Source organism: Rattus norvegicus, chromosome 4, assembly GCF_036323735.1.
Source record: "Rattus norvegicus strain BN/NHsdMcwi chromosome 4, GRCr8, whole genome shotgun sequence".
Lineage (NCBI taxonomy): Eukaryota > Metazoa > Chordata > Mammalia > Rodentia > Muridae > Rattus > Rattus norvegicus.
Window position 1 is genome coordinate 58,460,700 of NC_086022.1, and position 16,446 is coordinate 58,477,145.

Below are 16,446 nucleotides of genomic sequence, written 5' to 3' on the forward strand. Positions count from 1 at the left end.
TGGTCCATAACTGGGCAGGGAAGGCCTGGAGCAGCCATGCAGTGGCAGTGAAAAGCCCATCACTTGCAGGTAATTCTGAGGGTGGACGAAGAGCCTGGACTCAGGCCACCCCTCTCATGCATGTGGCCCTGCCCTCAGGGCTGCTCAGAACTCGTGCCTGTGCTCGTCACAGACACTCTACAGACGAGAACTGCAGGACTCTGCGCTGCCCTTAGGGTCTTCACCAAATCCTCAGAGTGATGGCGACTTAGGCGACCCTGTCACCCCCAGTAGGCAGTTGTGCTTTTACTATGGCTTCATGTTGCTTTGGTCCATAGAGAAGAGAATGTCCAGCTCATTTCTTTACCCTCCACGGTGCTCCGAGGAAGGCTTCAAGGCAGGGCGCTGTGCACTCACAATGAGCGCAATCGGCAGAGGGGCAAGATGCCAACCCACTCTGCAAAGGGTCTGAAATCATCTCCCTGTTGGAACAGTTGCCTTGGTTACGTCTGTACCCAAGGATAAGCCTTCCATGGTTTTCCAGATGAAATCATGCCTGAGCCTTTCCACTTCTTATTTCCTTTCTCTTCCAAGGCTAGTTTAGACAAAGGTCAGGGCAGTCACCAGGTAGGCAGCCTCTGCTGTAGGCTCCAGCCTGCTGAGTCTCTCTCCCCCACATGTGTTGAGCTGCCAAGGAGCCCTAGGATTGGGTACAGAATTGAAGGAGACACTCGTGTGCAAGTGCTCTGGCCTGCTCTGTCTCGGTCTGTGCTGGTCCACTTGCAGGCGAGCCCCACAGTGCCCAGACTTTTAGACTTGTTCCTTGGGTTTGGAACCTTGGATTATGTCCTTTCCCCATGCTTTTCCAGTTTCGCCCCCAATTGTTCATTCCTTTCTTGCCCCTGCTAGATAGATTAATACCTAGAAAACACTTAGCACAGCATTGGGTCCAGCAAAGTGTCAGGGCTATTTTGGGGTCCTCCAGGGCCTGCAGGCTAGGCAAGGAGGCAGCCAGTACTATACAAGAAGAAAACCGAATAAGATTTCAAGGGTCTAAGCGCCCGGCTCAGGTGGCTAGACAAACTCCCCATGGGGAGAAGAGAAAGTCGGTCTGACAGATGAAGAAGGGTTTGCTCATCTCTGCTTCTGTTAATGACTGACAGGGAGATCCTGGTACCTGAAGCCCCTTCTCGGTGACATCATCTTCCTCTCTACTACATGCAGGGCCAGCAGAGAAGGCAGGCAGTGGAGGGAAGGCCTCACCAGCTGCCTCCCTTTATTTATTGGCTTGATTATTTCTACATCCTGGGGAGAGTTAGTCAAATGGACCCCTTTTCTTGCATTAGTCCATGTTGGGAAGCATTAGGGAGGGGCTAGAGGGCTGGAGCCTCAAGAGTGGTTATTGATGTCCTAATTACAAGAGGATGCTAATTTAATTTGAACCTAATTACAGTGCACTACCCTGGGTGGCATGTGTTTTAATAATTAACGTCCTTCAGATGCGTGGGAGTATAATAATATTTACACTAGGTTGGCCAGCAGCCTGGGGAGGCGGGCTGGGGGCCCATACACCACCCTCTACCCGGCAGCTTGGCTGCTGGTGGGGGGGAAGACAGCATTGGTAGACTTGGTCCCCTGGTGTCCTGTCATCCTTCACAGGGAATATGTTAGGGTCTCTTTTCCAGCCCCTTCCTGACCCAGCAGGCTGCTTTGCTATGCAGGATGCCACGCCGGACTTCTGAAATCCATCATGCTTCAGCTCCCGTCAGCCTCAGCCTCAGCCTCCCCCTCCTCCCCAAACCACACCAGCAAGGGTGCCTTCCCTGCCTGCCTGAGCAGTCCCAGGAAGAGGCTGGTGTAAATGCATGAGTTGAGAGGATGGACGGAGAGCTCCTTGGTATTGCTTCCTCTCTGGTTTGCAGGTACAGAAGGAACACATTCAGAAAAGTTCACCAGGGCATAGCTCAACACACAAACAAAACTACACAAACTGCACCACACTCGACCCGATAGAGACCATCAAGAGCTCCTTCCCAGTCAGCCCCAGGTGACCCCTCTCTGACCTCTGCCCCCATGGATGGCTTTGTTTTGTGTTCTCTTCACCTTTCAGCTTCACCTGGCTATGGTGTCTGATTTAGGGTTCCCACTGTACAGATTCCTGGGTGCTCACTGCTTATGTCTTAGACCCACGAAGGTGATGTAAGCGTCACTATTTACGTTGAGTTCTCTGAATACACCACCATGAATGGTTGTTAAAAAGAAGACAGCTCAGCAGTCTGCTGGAACCATAGCCACACCGGTCCCTAAAGGAGAAATTGTACCATTAGCACCTGAAGGACTGGTGACGCCTCATAAAAACGGGGAGCAGAACAGTTTGGACAGCCCATCCAACCCCAGAGCAATGTGCTTACCAGCCTGATGCCTACAACCAGCCTTGTAGAACATGCAGGGGTGGGCAAAGGATCCATCAGAGCTCAGGTGTACACTGCTCAGCTAGCATGAAGAGGCCTGATTCACACCCCAGCACTGCCAGAGGGAGGGGCGGGGGGGATTGGAAGAAGCCTGCAGTTAAGATGCATGAGAGAACATGAGTATCTACTGAAAAATCTCCCGGGGCAGTTTCCTCTCAAAGCATGGCTGGCAGACCCACCCTATCAGAATCACTTGGGGTGCTCATTAAAATACAGCTGCCCAAAATAGTGTCAGAACTATACTGGGAATGGGGTGGCACAAGGGAGCTAAGTCTATCAGAACAGGACGACAATGGGCAGTGTTTGAAGTCAATGAAACAAGAGCTGGCGTATTATTTAGCAATAAGACGCTAGCCCCCAGAAGATCAAAAACAGATGATTAAAAGTGGTCACCTGTGGATAGCCCTGCAGGGGGTGGGCAGCACTGTTGAGTTTTTAACCACAGGCAAGCATTTCCGATGCTCCGGTTTTTTTTTTTTTTTAAGATTCATTATCATATAAATATTGTACTGATCCATTTCACTTTGGACCGCTGCCCCAAGCTGTGTGGAGTTGGGGCCTGGGAGTCTACTTTTAACATGTTTCCTCTGTGGTTCTGATGAGTTCTCAAGTTCAAGCATTAGCTATCACTGTCCAGACTCATTTTATAAGATGAGAAAAGAGACAAAGTGACTTACCCAAGGTCACCCAGCTTATTAATGGCAGGCCCAGGAATAGAAAGTAGCTCTCCTGGCCCCAGGCCTGTGATTTCTCTCCACATCATGGCTCTCACCTTGGTAGATGTCCATCTCAGCAAGCTTGACCCCTGGAGACCTTCAGGGTGAGCTGGGGTCCTGGCTCAGGTGGGAAAGCCAGAGTGCCCTTGTCCGTATGCAAAGGAAGCGATTCTTCCTGCTGCAGACCCAGAGCCCTCAAACAATCCATAGCGTGCTCACAGCATCTGAAGCTTGTGTGGAGTCATGTGGGGACCAGCACATGTAAAACTACAGCTGTGGGGCTGGGGATTTAGCTCAGTGGTAGAGCGCTTGCCTAGGAAGCGCAAGGCCCTGGGTTCGGTCCCCAGCTCCGAAAAAAAGAACAAAAAAAAAAAAAAAAAAAAAAACTACAGCTGTTCGCCCTGCCAGCCAGCAGCAAACTCATGGCAGTTTGTTTTCCCTGAAAGTGGGAATGGACCCGCCTATCCATTTAGCATCTCCGGTGCTGCTAGTTGCAGGTAGGTACTGTTCTGAGGCTTAGGGACAAAAAGGCCCCCTATCGCTATGGGGCTCACGGGAGCAGATGAAGGGAGGCTGATATAGTAGGTGGGTGAGCAAGCTGTAGTTCATAGTGACACTGTATGCCCCAAAAGTCCCTTCGCTAGAGTCATACAAGAATGGCACTATAGCCATAACCGTGTGGCACCAGAGAAACCTTTTAAAATGTTACAGCTATCAGTGTACTTAACACCATTCTTCAAAGAAAAAGAAAAAGTGGTTGCTTAGACCCGTGATGCCCAAGTTGGGATGTCTTTGGGATTGAAAGTAAATACATAAAGTCGATGGGTTTGGGTCAAGACTGTGCCACTACTTTGAGTAAACTGGAGCATATAAAGACCTACTCATGGAGAGTAGACTGAAGAAAGCAGAGGACAAAGATGCTGGGAAGCCCAGAAGCCACTGTCAGTCTGGCAAGCCCCGACACAGACACACGTATGTGCCAAGAGGGAGCTCAAAGGAAAGGGGACTTCCTGGGAGACAGGGGTAGAAGGAGCACCTGGGGGCGGGGGCGGGTTTCAAGGGAAGGGGACTTGAACCAGTAGTACCTAGTGAAGTACAGGTCTGACAAAGCTCTGTCCTTGGAAAAGGTTGCTGACAGCCCAGTGGCTACAAAGCTAGGGACCTTCATCAACTAGCAAAGCTTCACCTCTAGGGAGAAAACAGCTTTTTGTTCCCGCTTCCTTCTCAGGTTGGAGTGTAATTCCAGGTTTCCAGATCTTAAGTCTATGTCTTATGGGTTTCAACAAACCCTACACTTCTGCAGCTACTGTGTTGGTCAAGCTATATAAAGTGCATCCCAGTAGCTCCCTGCCAAGGTTCTCAGCCTCCGTCACAATCAAATGTTGGGGACCCCAATCTTTTAAGAGACATTTCCCCTGACACAGTCCTAGGGGAGGAAGGGAACCTGACAGGCTGGGGGCCTTTGCCAGAGCTACTAACCTTGGGTCTAGAATTGGCAGTGGTTAAGGTGGGATCCTCAGAGCCTCACTAAGCTCTATCACCAGATCCTGGTCAAGACCATCAGGACACGAGGGTCCAGAGGCCTGCGTGGGGGGCTGGCGGCACAGATCTATCATCCGGACTCCCTGAAGTCATTTGGGCCCCTGGGCAGTGACTGTGCCAGGAAGGGGGCAGCACTATTGGTGCAAATCAGTGAGCAACTATCCCAATCTGTAGATGCCATCCGATTTGCTGGGATCTAGCAAATAGGCCAGTTATCTCAGGCCTTTTCCCTCAGCCAGCCACATAGATGTGGGTCAGGTGAATGTGGCCCAGGGACTGATACTGTCTCGTCAACATGTCCTATTCTCAGTCACGGGGAAGGAGAATTCAAAGTCATGGTTAATATAAATGGTACATGTGTTTGACTTGGCTGTGTTCAGTCGCTCAGCTCCTCTATAGTTAGAAGTGTCTCACTGTAGAGAAACTACACTGCAGGAGCCCGAGTCAGCCTCCTCTCAGGCTGCCTTCTCTCCAGCCTATACTATAGCAAGTGGTCAAAGAGCTTGAGTTTCAAAGAATGCCTTACTGAGCCTTGGGCTGTGGCCAGTGACCACTGTAGATAAATGTCAGCTGGAATGCGTGTGTTCACACTAGTTGAGAACTTGCAAATGAGGTTTGCCTCAAGGAGCTTTGCAACAAGATGCTCCAGGACATTGCTTTAATGACTGTCTAGACTGTGTCCTGCATGCCGTGGACTAGCTGAGGACCCTTAACCCGGTTAATCAGCCTCTCCTAGGCTGTTTACTCATCTGTAAGAAGCTGAAGAAAAAAATATTCTTAGGGGTGGGCCACAAGGCTCAGCGGGTAAGTGCTTGCTTGTCACCAAGCCTGGTAACCTGAATTCCATCTCCAGGACCCATGTAGTGTAAGGAAAGAACAGCCTCCTGCAAGTCATCTGATGAATGCAAATACGCTTGCGCGCGCGCGCGCGCACACACACACACACACGCACTTTTAAAGAATTAGGATTCGCAAAGAATTTGATGAGACATTTGTAAGACCCTTTGCACAGGAACCAGCACAGATCCAGAACTGAGAAAAAAACAGTGCCACCTCCCTTATACCCAGTAGCCAGTCCCTCGCTTCCTACCCCAAGGGAGGGGGTGGTGAAGCAGCCCTGAGCTACCCAGTGAGAGGAACTAGTGATGTCATGAAATCCAAACTCATGGGGCCAGACCCCTGCTCCAGCGAGCACTGTGTGGCCAAAGCCAGATAGGATCCAGAGTGTCAGGAAAGGAGGGCCTGACTGAGCCACCAGGACTCCTGACTGACCTGGAACTATTAAGGTAAGTCAGTCCCTGAGTACTGAGCATTTGTTACACACCAAGTACAGTTTAAGTGTTTCGCCTGTGGGCATCATTCTTGGGTCCTAAACTCTGGACCCAGCAAGCAAAAGGGCAAGTTACTGTCAGACTGGCTGTGTCTTGAGCTGCCTCTCTGGAGCTGGTGAACCCTCACAGATGCACGTGTACCTCCCAAGAAAGCCCTACCTCAGCAAGCATGGGAATTCAATGCACATGTGAGCACACGCGAAGGCCTCACTGGCTATAAAAGGAGCTTGTCTGCAAGGCCAGGGACAAGAACAGCAAATAAAAGGGACTCACATGACCATCCTCCTTTCCCACACTCTGGATAGACATCACTAATTGGTGTCAGCTATCTTTCTGGCATGGCCTTAGGGTTGTGGAAAGGGCGCCTTTCAGGCACAAACAGGTACCATGCCAGGCAGAAATGTTGACACACATGCATGGCACTTTTTGTCCTTTAGTGTTCATTCCCCAAAGCTCTGGGGGGCTGAGAGACACCACAGTGCATGATAGTTGGAAATATCGCCCTTTAACAAGACAACAGACACCGAGAGGTTAGTGCCTAGGTGAGGGTAGATAAAGGGTGAGAGAAGAGATAGGATGTGAACATAGAAAGCCACATGGAGGTCTGTATTGAACTACATTTGTGAATTTGACCTAGAGAGAGGCCTGTGTGCACTCAGCACCTGGCCTTGCACAGCTGAGGAAGGGTAGTTTATGAGGCCCTCCCTGGATACGGCAGCCCACAAGCACAATAGGCAGTTCGGTGGGAGTGGGGAGCCGTGGGCATCCTTGGGTTCTGGCCTGACTGCCTTGTCTCATGTGCTCTGATCTGTGGAGGGTAGCTCCCAGGAGGGAGTCCCAAGGCAAAGATCACAAACAGTGCCGTGTCTGATCAATTGATAGTAGTTCCCTGGGGTTCTGTGAGAAAGGACTGGAAGGTCATGCCACAAAGTCAGCTGTCATCAATTATTGATGTCCACCCAGAGTCTGGGAAAGGGACAGTCATGCGGGTCCCATATATTCACTGTCCTTGGCTTTGTGTATTCGTAGACAGAAGGTTCAGGATTCTGTCATAAGTACAGTATCCTACTCAGTGGGCAAGGGCACATACCCTCAAACTGGACCACCTAACTTCGGTCTCCAGGATCCACAGGATACAAGGGAGACTGACCCTCTGACTCCATACAAATGCTGTGGCACCTATGGCCACCCAGATACATATAAAGAAATAAATGTAACAGCGAATTTTGATTTTAAAGAGTAGAAACCACACAGCATCCTGACTGCAGCAGGCATGGGCTTATGAAACAGAGGGCTGGGAACCCCCAAAGCAGCACTGCCCAATCCAGGGAGCTCTTACCCTGCCTGGTGCTGCTGTTGTGTTGCATTTGCCAGGAATGGATCGGTAAACACAGGCTAAGCACTTCTGCTGTACTGGACACAGACCCACAGATCAGTCCGTCACGGCGTCTCCCTTGTCAGTAGATGTCGTTGGTAGACTATCAATCCACAAGATATTTTTCTTGAGAAAGAGTAAGGCCAAGTAGAGAAAGTCCCTAGAAATGAAAACAATGAGGGTCCTGAATAGAGAGGTGACTGCGTGCTACAAGCAGCAGGCATTTTCTGAAGACCACCCTTCCATTTTGTCTGGTGGGGGCAGGCCGTTCCAGTCAGCACAGCTTCCCACACTGGATCAGCCTGTGAGTCACTGGAGGGAGGGACTTGTTAAAATACAGGCTCTGATTCAGAAAGGATGCTGCAAGGCTAAGGATCCCATTTGGGGAAGGGGGGGACGTTTTCTTTTGAGACATGGTCTAACTGTGTAACCGTGGCTGGCCTGGAGCTGGCCATGTAGACCGCCTCTGCCTTCAGAGTGCTGGGATGAAGGGCCTGACTCATTTCTAACAAATTCAGAGGGTGCGTGGAGCCCTAGACCCACCATATGAGAAATTGTCGCCTGCCCTTTCAGTCTCCCAATAGATCAGAAACTAAGAGCAGGAGTGGGTTAAGTAGAGGAGACTGGGGAGTCAGACAAGACCTGAGTTTGGAGGCCGAGAGCAAAGAAAACTCCCTTCATAGAGCCAGACATCTCAGTATAAGGATCAGACCCTGGCCTGGCTTTGCAAGATAACCTCACTTAGGAAAGGACCCAGTTGCTTAGGGCCAGAGACAGCACAGTGGTGGCAGGGCAAACCTTCGCGTGATCGTGATGGCAGTGACAGCTAAAGTCTCTGTGCCCAGCCCCGAACTAAACACTTAGCAGCAGCTCCTACAAGGGAAGACTTTTTGCCCATTTCACAAATATTCTACAAGATGAACCACCTTTTTTTTTTTTTAATGTATGCATCCCTGCCACTGGAACAGTGTCCATCAGCAAGTATTAAGCAAGTGATTATGAATGAGTGAATAAATGCGATTTGTCCAAGCAGATCCCAAAAGGAGAAGCAAAGTGCCCTCTGATGTGATGCCACCCTCCTGACCTCCACACCAGACCCAGGCAGGAACTTGATCTGCACCAGGTGGCCTGGAAGCCAGTAGCCAGGCCTCACTTGTTGGGATAGCATGCTCCTTTAGTCCTGTGTTGGTCCAGGTTGATGCTTTCCCAACACTTTCTTATCTGCAGCTTATCTGCTGCAGAGTCTAGCAAAATTTAGGGCTGGTTAGGTCCCTGCTAATCAGATAGCTGTGTCCACGGGGCTCTTCCCTGGGTGTGTTCTATGCCAAACACATCACATGCCTGTATCCCACCGGTGCCCTGCTGTGGTGTTACAAGGTATATATTCTGGCCCAAGGTCACAGAACCAATTCTGAGCCAGGCAACCACGCCCTTCCTCGGGAGACAGCGCCCCCTAGAGGTCCAGGCGAGACAATGGGATGAGCAGAGCGTGGGCCAGGAATACCCTGCTTGTTTGAACCAAACCACTAAGCTGGGGAGTTGCGAATGGCGCTTCTTCCAACCTGCTGCTGGGTTGGGAGTAACAAGGAGATAACAAGGGTGTCTTACAATGGTGTCTTACAAGGGTCTCTGGGAAGTTAACGTCCCCATATCCCCAATCCCAACCAAAGTCCCATTTTACAGATTGACAAAATAGGGGAAGCGACTTGGTCAAAATCGCGGGACTGGAGCTTGTTCTCCGCACCCAGGTAAGCACCTAGGACCACTATTTGGTCCAGAGGGACCTCACAGCCTTGGCTAGCTGTGCATCCCCGGGGGTCTGGCGATCACCTTGGACCACCGAGCTATGTGGTGCGCACATGCACACATACACACATATGCCACCCCCAGGTAGCTCCTACCACTCCACCAACCTCCAGATCTCTTGCTGCGTGGCCCAACGGCTCTAAGCCATGAAATTTTGGTTCTTGCTCCTAACAATGGCACGTTGCACACCTCAAGGCTGAGGAGCCCCAAGCCTCCAGGATCCTGATGCAGATCAATCTGAAGTCCAAAATGCCAGAGTCAGATGAAAGCCTGCAAGCCCCTGGGGTAGGTAGGTCGCTATAGAGAAGGCAGCAGAATTGGACTCCTGGTCTCTATGCTAATCTTGTCTCATTCTCTGGGAACTTCTACCAACTGTTCTTTCTCATTTCTCCTACCACCCAGTCCCAAGAACTAGGATACGACCCAGATTTGGCCCTTCAGTTGGTCTACACTGTACACACCCCTTTACAGTTGGCAGATAGGCTGACCTGAACTCAGCAAGTGGCCCTCAAAGCAAGGCTCCCAGGTGGCAAACTGCATTCTCCCGATCTGCTGAAAGGAAAACCCTAAGGAGCTCAGCAGATGCTTTTGAGGCACGCTAATGTTTGAGGGCTACTGATCTGCACATTCCTTCAATATTCACTAGTCCACCCCGCACTGCCAGTAGAGGAGGGGCACCCAATCACAAACTGATTATCACAGAGGTACTCCAAGTTGGTCCAGTGCAGTCTCGGCATTAGGAAACATAGAGGAGGCTTCAGAAGGGGGCGGATGAAAGGGGAGGGCTCTCTCAGGAGAAGCAGCTACCTGGTTTTTCCTCCTGCTTACACTCAGTTTCCACCCTCAAGACTGTGAGGACATGGAAGCATTCCTTTTTGGTCCTCACAAGCGGACATTCTCTGGAAGCGCAGGAGAGAGAGAGAGAGAGAGAGAGAGAGAGAGAGAGAGAGAGAGAGAGAGAGAATGTGTGTGTGTGTTTGTGTGTGTGTGTGTGTGTGTGTGTGTGTGTGTGTGTGTGTGTGTGTGTGTGAAGTCCTAAATGAATGCAAACTGTTGACAGGAACACAGTCCTATCAAGAACCCCAATGCCTCAGATCCAACCCAGTGACATTCAGATGACAGCCCCCTCTGGTTCAAGTATGTTTGTTGACTGAAGATTGATCTTTAGCTAAAACCAGTGTACCAACTATGGGCCACACTTTCCTTCACTCAGATGTTTCCAACCTGAAACTATTCTCCTACAAACCAAACTAGCTAACCCCCCTTGGTTCTGAGTTCCTGGGGTTTGATAACGGGCGCCTTCCATCGGAGTGAGCTCAACCCATCTCACCCCAGCTTTCCATACGCCTGTCTGTTGTCTCCGCATTCCTGAATTGCCTCAGCCAAGTTTCCAGGGCAGACCCGTGCAGGACACAGCTCCAGGGACACCCAGGGTCTTCTGAAGCCTTCCTTTTTTTTTTTTTTTTTTTCCAGAAGAGCAGTAACAAAAACAGAAGCTTAACCATGGGACGGGGCTTTTGACAAGGGAGGCCACCCATCTGTGTCTCCCGAGTAGAGCTTGTATAGGCTTCTCCTTTGGAAACAACCCAGACAAAGAAAAGACCAAAGTTCTGGCAGTGAAGCTTTTGTGGGTTGTGTGGTCCCCGTACAATGAGGATGGCAGCATCATTAGCCAGATGGGTCAGACCAGTGTGGCTTCAGAACTACACACCAGAGCCCAGCTTTCCTTGGCTGCATTCAGGCAGGCAAAGGCCAAGGAGATGAGGCTGTAAAGCATCCTACAGGGCAGTTTCCGGGGGTGGCAGGGAACAGAGACCCTTCCCATTCCTGCCCTACTGAGGCCTTCAGACGAATATGAAATGGAAGTCTCAACGGCCCAGATTGTGGCATCACAAGGGACCTGGTTTTGTTTGATGGCATCCAGGGTGCCCCAGAACCCTGCCTGTCATGAAGTGATAGCTGAAATTTATGTTTTAGCCTTGCTCTGATCTTAGGCAGAATATCTCACCATAAATTGGCACGCCATGGCAAACAATTAAAAGAGAAAAATAAACCTCAGTGCAATCTCGGGGTGCTTGGAAATGAGGAATTACAAGGTGGTGGCATGAAAAAATTATATAAAAATCTATTTTTACATCACAATAATGTGCTTTTATACGGGTAGTAATTTCTGGATGTGCAATAAAGTGGCTTTTACATCAGGCAAAATCAGAGTTTATAGGCAATCGGTGCTTTTATCTGGGAAAATATAACTCACCCTTCTCTGTGTCATCCATCTTGCAGGCAGCAGGCCTCATCTTCCCCAGCACCAACATTACTGTGAAAATAATTATGCAATTAAAGTGTCAGACCTCTGGCCCCCCAAGGAACCCTGCACTACATCTCCAGCATCTGTCATTGGCTCCTTCCGAAAGTGGGACAAACTCTGGGTCCAGACCGGTCAGGGAGAGGCAAATGTGCACTACTGGTGGGCTCGGGGGAAAACACTGCAGGCCCTGTGAGCATTCGTTCGGAAAGTCCACTTTGGGTCAGACACTGAGAAAGGAACTGGGTGTTCAAACACGGTGTAGAGGCAGGCAGCTCTCTGAGTTCGAAGGCAGCCTAGTCTACAGAGTAAGTTCCAGGAGAGTCAGGGCTACACAGAGAAACCTTATCTCCAAAAAACGACAACAACGAAACAACAACCCAGAGCTGATCATGGTTCTCACCAAAGGCCACTTTGGCCTCTGGAGACACATGAAGATGGGTGTCTTTCAGAGAAACTGCCTCTGGGCGTTCTTTGACTGAGGATTTGAGGGAGGAGCTAGATCGATGCTCAAATATCGCCTAGACTGGCTTGTCATTTCGTGTACTCCGTTAACACTCTTTGCCAAAATGCCAAGAAGTGATTGTGCATTGCTTTAAATATCTGGCACTGTCACCAGTCAGATCCCCATGGGAAGCAGGTCTCACAGTGCCTTCAGTGAAGGAATGGGCACAATGATGAGTGGCCAGAGTTTAAGGAAATCAAAAATGGATGTTGCAGTAGCCCACAGAGACAAGAGACAGGGCACTGCTGCTGCCAGAGGGGGATGGGGAGTTCTGAGAGAGCTAAATACATTTTGAAGACAGAGCAGTCAGAGGTAAATCGTCACTTCACTCTTCTCCTATCTCAGGGTCTTCTTCTAGTCCCCAGTGTTATCCCTCAATGGCTACAACCAATCAGAAGGCCAAGTGAGCCTCTCACACAGGTTAGCCTGGAGTAGGACTTACCAGGTGGAGAGGCCTGTGTAAGGGTAGCAGGTAGAGCGGGGGGGGGGGGGGGGGGGGAGGAGCAGGAGGATCAGAGGGAGTGGGAGGAGCAGGAGCAGGAGGATCAGACAGAGTGGGAGGAGCAGGAGGAGGGGAGTGGATGCAATCCAGTGTGCAAACGGAAGAAACTGCGCGTTTGTACAGCCATGGATTTAAGGCAGTCTTTTGAAAATGGAGCAGTATGGTAACACAATATTCATTTCTGTCTTCAAGCCAAGTTCATAGGCTTTCTCTTCTCATATCCTTGCCTCACCAGAACTTAACCTGGGGATCAACATTAGCAGTATGATGGGACATTACGTTTCATGACTAGGGAGCCTGAATGGCAAGTGTGGAAAAGAATCCTGAAGGCAGTTACTGGGTTTGTGTGCAATATGTCTTCTCCAGACTCACATGTCTGAACACTTAGTAATCTTTAAAGAGTCTGTAAAGCCTTCTAGACGTGATGCTTAGCAGTGCCCCCATGGGCTGAGAGTTGCTAACTCTGCCTCTGGCCTGGTGTTACAATGTAACAACCACTCCCCACTCTAGTTACAACCTGCTACCGTAATAAGCTGTGTCCCCGAGCCCTGGCCAAATAAATCATCCCTCCCTTAAATTATTCCTCTTGAGAATTTTATTAAGGAAGCAAGAAAAGTAACAATCACAGTATTATAGGAGGGCCATTGACCGAAGGGATCATTCTAGAATCGAAGTAGCTAGGCTGATGCCAAAAAAAGCCAAGCCCACCCTATACCTCAGCTATCTCTGTTCCTGGCAAGTGCTTCAAAGGAACCCTCGTGAAGTCTCATAGGGTTTGGTGAGGGCGGCTGTGGCACTGTTTGTTGTGGTGAGGGAAGGGGGCAGTGTCTAGGAGATTAGTCAGGATGACCTGCAAAGCTCAGCAGCCTCTGCGCTGTGGGAGGGAAATCGCCCTTCAGAGTTCTGGAAGAGTTAAAGGCCGTGCTGAGCAGCAAGAGAATGAAATCTGTAATTCTGAATGAGTCAAGTCGACTAAAACCTCACAAAAGCTCCATTTCACAAGCATCCTTACAAAGCCCAAACACTTTAGAGCAGTTGGCTTTAAGAGAGGGAACTGAGAATGGTGGCTTCATGCCTATAATCTCAGCACTGAGGAGGCCGAGGCAGGAGAATCACAAGTTCAAGGCCAGCCTGGACCACATAGCAAATTTGAGGCTAGCCCGAACGGTATGAGACCTGTCTAATAACAACAAAAGGAGGAGGACAGGAGGGGAATGGTCATGGACCAAGACAAGTACTGGGCTCGCTTCAGAGCTTCATTCCACAAGACTTTGTAAAAGGTCACTGTTGCTTTAGCCTGTAAAAGAAACAGCAGTGAACAGATCCTGCATTGTGTGCATCTGACCCAAACCTGTCTGAAATGCTGGCCCATGAAGATTTGTTCCCGGGTGAGATTCCACAAAGGTCTCTGGGCCCATGTGTGCAGGGCAAGAGACTTCCTGGACTGCCTGGCATGGGCTCCCTCGCAGGCTCCTGTGTGGATGCATATGCATGTTCATTGGGTGGGGGTGTGATGTGATGTGCACACACACCTGAACTCTTCAGGGATGCGAGCAACACACAGGAGATGAGATCCAGAGCCCTGATAAAGGTCAAAGTTTTAACTCACGGGCTGGAGAGATGGCTCAGTGGTTAAGAGCACTGGCTGCTCTTCCAGAGGCCCTGAGTTCAATTCCCAGCAATCACATGGTGGCTCACAACCTAATCTAATGTCTCTGGCATGCAGGTAAATGTGCACTCATATACACTAAATAAGTAAATAAAATCTTAAAAAGAAATTTAACTCACTGTGTTGAGAATCGCCACCAACCAACACCAACTCCTCTCTTCGGATTCCAAAGTCCCTTCTGCTTGAAAATGCAAACGTGCACCCAGCAGCGCCTGTGCGGTTGGTTGGCTGTCTCAACAGTTTTCCTCATTAACTCCCAGGCGGGTTTGTGTTTGTTTGTCTGGCAGATTAGCTCCTATCACCTGGAAAACTGAGAAAATCAAGCCTAAAGGGATACGCTCCTGCTGCTAGATCTAGATAAAAGCAAGAGACGGAGAGGGGCATCCCAGGGAGCTAGGTGCAAGGCAGGGGACGGGCGCCCCATTGGAAGGACTCCAGGATATATGTTCCAGCTGGTGAAGGGGGGGGGTGCAAATCTGTTAGTTTGCCAGGTGATGCTGGGATCCCGAGGCATCAAGCCGCCTCCTTGCTCAAATCAGGCAGTGTGGTGGGGCGGGGCGGGGCGGGGCGGGACTGCAGCACCTGAGAGGGTTCCAGGTCTTTTCCTGAGCCTTGGTTTATTGTCCTCCTTCTCTGCCCAGGTGACACACATTCTATAGGACTGTTTGGTTTAACCCCACATTCTTCACAATTCTTCATTTCCCTTTACCGAGGGAGGAGTCAGGCTTGACGCCCCTTTTCATGCTCCGTGGCTCAGTTGATGAGCACATTTCCCATTTACATCAGGAGAGCTAGTGAGCAAATCAGGAGAGAAGCTGCTTTCTGGAAGCAGGGTTGTTGTTTTTTTTTTTTCCCCCTAGAAGTCTAATGCCCTCTGACTTCGTGCCCTCTGACCTCACACCTCTGTCACACACTACTCTAGGGACGAGAATCTATAAGCCATGTCCATAAGGACTTGGCCATGGCAGATTGAATATGGTCCTCTAAAAGATACGCCTAAATCAGGCTCTAATAAGCTATTGGAACAACCATGCCACATACCACAAGGCTTATGTATAATGGAAATTTATTGCTCATATGTCTACAGGTTGGAAATGCAACATAAATGTGGTGCTTGGTGAAGGCCACTCTCTGTTCCACAGGTGGCCTCCTCTTTCTTTTCTTTCTTTCTTTCTTTCTTTTTTTTTTTTTTTTTTGGTTCTTTTTTTTCCGGAGCTGGGGACCGAACCCAGGGCCTTGCGCTTCCTAGGCAAGCGCTCTACCACTGAGCTAAATCCCCAACCCGGCCTCCTCTTTCTGTGTCCTCACATGATGGTGGGCCAAGGGGCACCCTCTGGGGTCTTGTAAGAGCTTTCCCTTTTGAAGCTCAAGAAGAAGGAAGAGCAAAATGTGGGTTCTTTATTCCTTTTTAGAAGGGAGAACAAAATACTCACAGGAGGAAATACAAGGACAAAGAGTGGAGCAGGGACTGAAGAAAAGGTCACCCAGAGACTGCCCTACCTGGGGATCCATCCCATATGCAGCCACAAAACCCATCACTTTTGCTGATGCCAAGAAGTACTTGCTGACTGGAGCTAGATATGGGTGTCTCCTGAGAGGCTCTGCCAGAGCCCTTCTGATACAGATGAGAATGCTCGCAGCTGACCATTGGACTGAACAAGGGGACTGCAATGGAGGAGTTTAAGAAAAGACTGAGGAGCTGAAGGGGTTTGCAACCCCATAGAAAGAACATCAACACCAACCAACCAGAACCCCCAGAGCTCCCAGAAGCTAAACCACCAACCAGTGAGTACACATGGAAGGATCCATGACTCCAGCCACATATGCAGCAGAGGATGACATTGTCTGGCATCAATAGGAGGAGAAGCCCTTGGTCCTGTGAAGGCTCATTTCCCCAGTGTAGGGGAATGCCAGGGCGTTGAGGTGGGAGTGTGTGGGTGGGAGGAGGGGAGCATCCTCATAGAAGCAGGGGGAGGGAGGAGGGGGTATGGGGGAGGGAGGAAGAGGGATAACATTTCAAATGTAAATACATAAAATATCCAAGAAAAATAAAATTTAAAAAAAGGGACTCTCCCTTTTCTCCTAACTGTCCCTTAACGATCCTGTCTTCCAATAATGGCATATTGGGGATTAGCTTCTGCATACAGATAAGGGGCCAGGATATGGGGGTGACACAATAGGCAGGAACTGTGGTCATGCAGGCAGCAGCCAAAGAATGCCTGCCTGAAGTCAACAGAAGCTAGAA